A 6160-nucleotide genomic window follows, 5' to 3' on the forward strand; every position below is an offset into this window, starting at 1 on the left:
CCGTTTAGGTCAAATTTGGCCCCTTTTAAAAACTACAAATGGCTCCCAATTTGTTGTTTAAGCTTTGTTTAGTACCAAAAAAAATACCAGGCGTTGTTAATAATCCCAATTTTGCGTAAACCAAAAAAGAAGTTCGAAATGCATTGTTATATGTAAAACAGAAAAAAATAAAAACAGTAGGTGGCAATATAGTTGCCACTGCCTTATAAAGGGTTAAAACTGATAGGAATACAAATTTAATAGCACTTACTTGGGCAGTTGTTTGGTTTTGTTAACCAGAATCCTGATTGAAGTTTTTAGCTTATTGATCACTATTGATCATATTGTGAAGCTTGGTTGCACACGGTTGGGAAAAGTCAAAATCGCTGGTGATATGCCCCTGATTTCCTGGAACACCGGATCCTGAATCGTTACCTGCTCCCACTGATTCTGTTGCAGCCGACGAAAAATTTGACGACACATAACTGGGGATATTTTCTGGAGATTATGGATTGGATTAGAATTTCATCAGAACAGGGCTTTGGGCAGTTCCAACCGTTCCAACCGACTGTTGTTGACAGTGGTCATCTACAGATGCTTACAAGCAACACCTTATTTGCTGACGGCTTTCCTGTAAACAAGAAGAGTAATAACCAACTCGATTTTAAAACATTTACGGCAGTAGAATGTTCAATATACCTGGAAGCAATGAACGACCGGTGCCGAGGGGATTGTATACCTCCTGTACAGCGATTCCTAGCACTCTCCCACCAGATTCTGCTTTTGAGCAAGTTTTCCGGATCCCAGGTTTCCCAGGTTTTCCCAAAATCGCCGAATAACACGAACACCGTTGCTGACCACTTTTTTTCACGAGAAAAAAAAACAAACGCGGCGATTGTTTTGGCGGGATAGTTTTTGACAGATCACGCTCAAAACACTGAAGCAAAAGTTATCTCAAATTCTTTGGTCGAAATTTGACTGATTCAGAGAGATTCAAAAAGATTCCGAAAAGATTCAAAAATGATTAAGCTCAAAAGATCAGAGTGTCACCCCTGTGACACTCTAATCTTTTTGGAATCAGTTCAAAAGATTCAAAAAGATTCGAAAAGATTCGAGGTGATTCGGCGGGATTAACAGAAAAACAGGCGGCCGTCAGTCATTTCCAAAATACTGGATCATTTCGTCCAGTGTTTGTTTTGATTTTGTATAAGAAGCCGATCGGATTGCTGACCATGGGAAAGAAAATTGTTTTCCATTTGGTGGACTGAAAGGTATTACTTATTATAATTATCGTTGATAAACCATCTTTTTAAAAACAAAATCTGTTATATTTCAGCCCAGCAATGCGCCCGATTAATGTGCCGTCGTTGAATCTGCACCGTGAGTAGCCGATGCCAAAGGTATACCTACGCGACGACAAGGATCCGCGTAGTAGAAGAAGGTCCGTCGCGATCGATTCCACCGCCTCCACCAGCAGAGCGGGCTCAATACCGAAACTCCCGAATCAAACCGAACCGGATGGGTACCGGAGTACCCTGTGGAGGTACGTCAGCCAAATCCACCAGACACCAACAAGCACAAGGAAAATGCCGAAATGGTTTCCAGTCGGTCGGACTCACCGTCTGCTCATGAAAAGCAACTATGATGAACGTATTGGTGACGGTATTCCCGTCTGTTTGGTTGCAGTGATGGAATAATATTCAGATTATCTGTCTGCTGAAGTCCTGGAATTGACAGGTGATTACCGCTCGTGGAAGCCCCGAATCACGAATGACTGAAGCATTAGTGCTCTAACGAACCGTAGAAACCTTGATGGGAATAGTCGCAGCTGAACCATCCCCGCAAAAAGGCTTCCATATCGCAACGGTTTAATCAACATGGGCATTCCAATTGATCTGAACTGCGGCTGGTGGGAGGTTTGTTCCTGTGAGGAGTCATCGCGAACATAGGTAATCCTTAGAAACTGCCATAGATAGTTCAGCACCAAAATATGATAAAGGAATAAAGCGAGCGAGTATGATATAAAATGACTTAGGTATTAAAAATAATTTTAACAAAAAATGTCACAGAACTCCCATCAATCTCGATCGCTACAAAGGCTTCAAGGCGTGTTCTGGACTTGTCACTTAGTGGGTTTAGTTGGTTTAATTAATGACAAATGGAAATGTCGGAAGGGCATGATTTACTAGAATCACTAGTACTGGGTTAATTTCTACCGATATCCAACTACGAAGCGCTTTCAAAAACAATCAACAAACATCTTTGCGGCCTTCCATGTATATCTACTGGAAGTTATATTCGCTTGTAGGTATTTCGGCATCCTTGCGATGCGATCAGCCCAACACTTTCTGCCAGCTTGACAAAAATAAGCCGGGCTGTACACTCATATGAAAATTCTGATATATTTAATCAAATGTATGAATCCATTCTTGTTTGAAAGAAACCCAAAGTCTAGGTGGCAATGTAGTTGCCCGTTTAGCGGACTGGAATAACTCCAAAGAGAATTTGATCTATTTTAGTAGGTTTACTAAATGCATCGTCAACAAGCTTCACAAGACAGAACCGTTTCTTCTTCTATTTTGTGCGGGACCGACTATCCCATGCACTTCTCCAAGGGGAAAGGGGAATAATTAAATTATTGATCTATTTTTGAAGTAGGGTGCGGGCACCGGTTTTGGCCAGTCTAAGGGAAATCATTTTTATAAAAATAACCAATAATCCTATGAAAACAACCAATGTGTGAAAAGAAAGGTTTCAATCTATATTTTGAAGGAAAAATGCAGAAATCATGCCAATACTTGATTTTTGTACTAAAAGTGGCACTGGCCAAAATAGAAGCTCTGCCGCAGTTTTGGCCATATTCTTAGGTTTGGTTTCTATTTTGGCCAATCACGTGTATTTCTCATGGGAGTGGCCAAATTAGAAGCACCATGGCCAAAATAGATATATAGGAGCAGATTTTTTAAGGAAAATTATTTTTTCTTCCAGTTTTTAATCAAAATGTGTGGTTTTCACGGCTGTAATCATCATATTCTATTAGGATCTACTAGTAAAAAATAAATTCACGCCGATTTAGATCCCAACAGGCTCAATAACGCACTATGGCCAAAACTCCGGACTGGTCAAAACTGAAGCTTCTACCCTAAATGAATCTGTTTCTAAAGTAGATGGGTAGTAGATGTATTGCCATCAATTCACTTTGGAGGACTTGTTGAACCTTCTTATCGACAAGTTCTGATTATAAGAAGCAATACTTCAAATAGAAATGATTTATTTCTGGAGTAGATGTATTGTACGACAACTTCATAGGAATTGGTGAACTTTCCAATCGACTAGATCTAATTACTGGAAAAAAATACATACAAAGAAAATCGATCTGTTAATACGTATTGTGCATCAAGAAACAGCTTCAAAGGACTTGGTGAACCTTCTTCACGACTAGATCTTCTAAGAAAAATTACAAAGATATTTGATCCGGTTTTCAAAGTATATGTATTGTGCATCACCAAACAGCTTCAGAGGACTTGGTGAACTTTCTTCACGACTAGAACTACTTACTAAGAAAATTGATCTGTTTCTCAAGGTTAACGTATTATGCGTCACCAAACAGCTTCGGAGGACTTGGTGAACCTTCTTCACGACTAGAACTACTTACTAAGAAAATTGATCTGTTTTTCAAGGTTAAAGTATTATGCGTCACCAAACAGCTTCGGAGGACTTGGTGAACCTTCTTCGCGACTAGAACTACTTGGTGAACCTTCTTCACGACTAGAACTACTTACTAAGAAAATTGATCTGTTTCTCAAGGTTAAAGTATTATGCGTCACCAAACAGCTTCGGAGGACTTGGTGAACCTTCTTCGCGACTAGAACTACTTACTAAGAAAATTGATCTGTTTCTCAAGGTTAACGTATTATGCGCAGTGCTGAAAATTTCATTTCGTCATATCTAAATTCAACCACCTACAGCTCATTTTAGAAGCTGAACCTGAGAATATGGTATATGAAGAACTTGTGCGGCTAGACCAGTTCTGAAAGAAAGTCACGGAAAAACTGCTACTTTTCGAATATTTAAGGTAAATGTCACGGACTTCCTTCGCAAAATGCCAATGATATTCACAGTGAATATCATTTGGCATTTTTCAAAGGTAGTCCGTGACATTTACCTTAAATATTCGAAAAGTAGCAGTTTTTCCGTGACTTTCTTGCAGAACTGGTCTAGCCGCACAAGTTCTTCATATACCATATTCTCAGGTTCAGCTTCTAAAATGGCCTGTAGGTGATTGAATTTAGATACGACGAAATGAAGTTTTTAGCACTGATTATGCGTCACCAAACAGCTTCGGAGGACTTGGTGAACCTTCTTCGCGACTAGAACTACTTGGTGAACCTTCTTCACGACTAGAACTACTTACTAAGAAAATTGATCTGTTTCTCAAGGTTAACGTATTATGCGTCACCAAACAGCTTCGGAGGACTTGGTGAACCTTCTTCACGACTAGAACTACTTACTAAGAAAATTGATCTGTTTCTCAAGGTTAACGTATTATGCGTCACCAAACAGCTTCGGAGGACTTGGTGAACCTTCTTCACGACTAGAACTACTTACTAAGAAAATTGATCTGTTTCTCAAGGTTAACGTATTATGCGTCACCAAACAGCTTCGGAGGACTTGGTGAACCTTCTTCACGACTAGAACTACTTACTAAGAAAATTGATCTGTATTTCAAGGTTAACGTATTATGCGTCACCAAACAGCTTCGGAGGACTTGGTAAACCTTCTTCATGACTAGATCTGCTTACTAAGAAACACTACAAAGATAATTCATCTGCGTCACAAAACAATTTCAGAGGAATAAGATTGTCTTGACTTACCACATGTCATAACATAAAGTAGTATATTTACCTATTAGAATGAATACCTTTATTTAATTACATATATGTACTTACCCGTCTGCATGAACTGTTGTATGGCACCGTGTGGTGCCCTTAATTCGTGCGGGTTCAATTTCGCTAACTCATAACTTTTAGGGATCACAATTGTAAAAATGATAATTATTATTGAATTGTCCAAATTTCACTTTATGTAAACACAGTTATAGCTAAATAAAGTAAAATTGAATTAGATTAACCCTCGAACGATCGCGCTGTTGTATTTTGTACAACACGTTGAAAAAATCTCGCTTTTTGTACTCAGCATTAGCGTGGTGCTGACGCAGGTAGTCAACCGCGCGAGTTACGGAAGGTTAAATTAAATATTATCAGTTAGCAAAATTTGGACCCGCACGAAATGAGGGCACTCTATGGTATCCTACTTATGGATTGCGACCAGTTACTTCCAGAAGTGAACTGTTTCTTAAAGTAAAAGTATCACCTAACAACTTGAGAGGACATGGTGAGCCTTTTCAGTGACAAATTATTATTACTTTCAAGTACCGTGAGGTCGTCATTCACCGCTCATGCTCCATTTACCGCTTGAACATAAATCGTATGAAACGAACGGTGAATGGCGACCTTACGATATATCTTATGGACTATAAAACAAATGATGAATTTTGTATCACCTAACAATTTGAGAGGACATGGTGAACCTTTTCAACGACAAGTTGTCATTACAGTCTTGGCCAGAGAACTCCCCCTCTGAATGTGAATTTCGGATGTTTTTAAATACCCATCGAAACAACCTCCCCACCCCCCCAAGCAGTACAATTTATTCAAAGACACTATAAAAATGTGAAATAACAATAAGTTAAAAAACTAACTAATCTGGAGCTCGATTTGAATAGGTCGTATGTGCTTTTGTCGATATAAAATTCGATCAGTTTATTTTAGTTACTGTAGGAAGATATTTTGGTGACTTTTGTTGATGGAATGGAAAGCCTGTCTTATGAGGAATAGGCTGTATGTATCAAAATCTTTAAAATTTCAATGGTTTTCGCTATAAGCCAATCCAACTGATCGAATTTATATCGACAAAAGCACATACGACCTATTCAAATCGAGCTCCAGTAATAACAGACCGCAATAAATTAACTTCCACACTAAGGAAAGGATGTCATCCACCAGCTCAAAGCAAAGGAGTTGATAAGGGTAGTAAGTATCGCAGTTGAATTCATCGCCCAGATGAGCCACCTGTTTGTATCGCATTAAAGTTAATATCTGGAAAATTGGACGGACACCGA

General features: G+C 39.0%; 1 long non-coding RNA gene across 1 annotated transcript; it reads left to right on the forward strand.

Annotated features, from left to right (window-relative positions):
- Positions 1-1052: 1052 nt before the first annotated feature.
- Positions 1053-2009, forward strand: LOC115269904 (uncharacterized). Its single transcript, XR_003898987.2, has 2 exons — positions 1053-1250; positions 1316-2009. It is a non-coding gene; the product is annotated as an uncharacterized LOC115269904 (long non-coding RNA).
- Positions 2010-6160: the final 4151 nt, after the last annotated feature.

The sequence above is a fragment of the Aedes albopictus genome, chromosome 3 (genome assembly GCF_035046485.1).
Source record: "Aedes albopictus strain Foshan chromosome 3, AalbF5, whole genome shotgun sequence".
Lineage (NCBI taxonomy): Eukaryota > Metazoa > Arthropoda > Insecta > Diptera > Culicidae > Aedes > Aedes albopictus.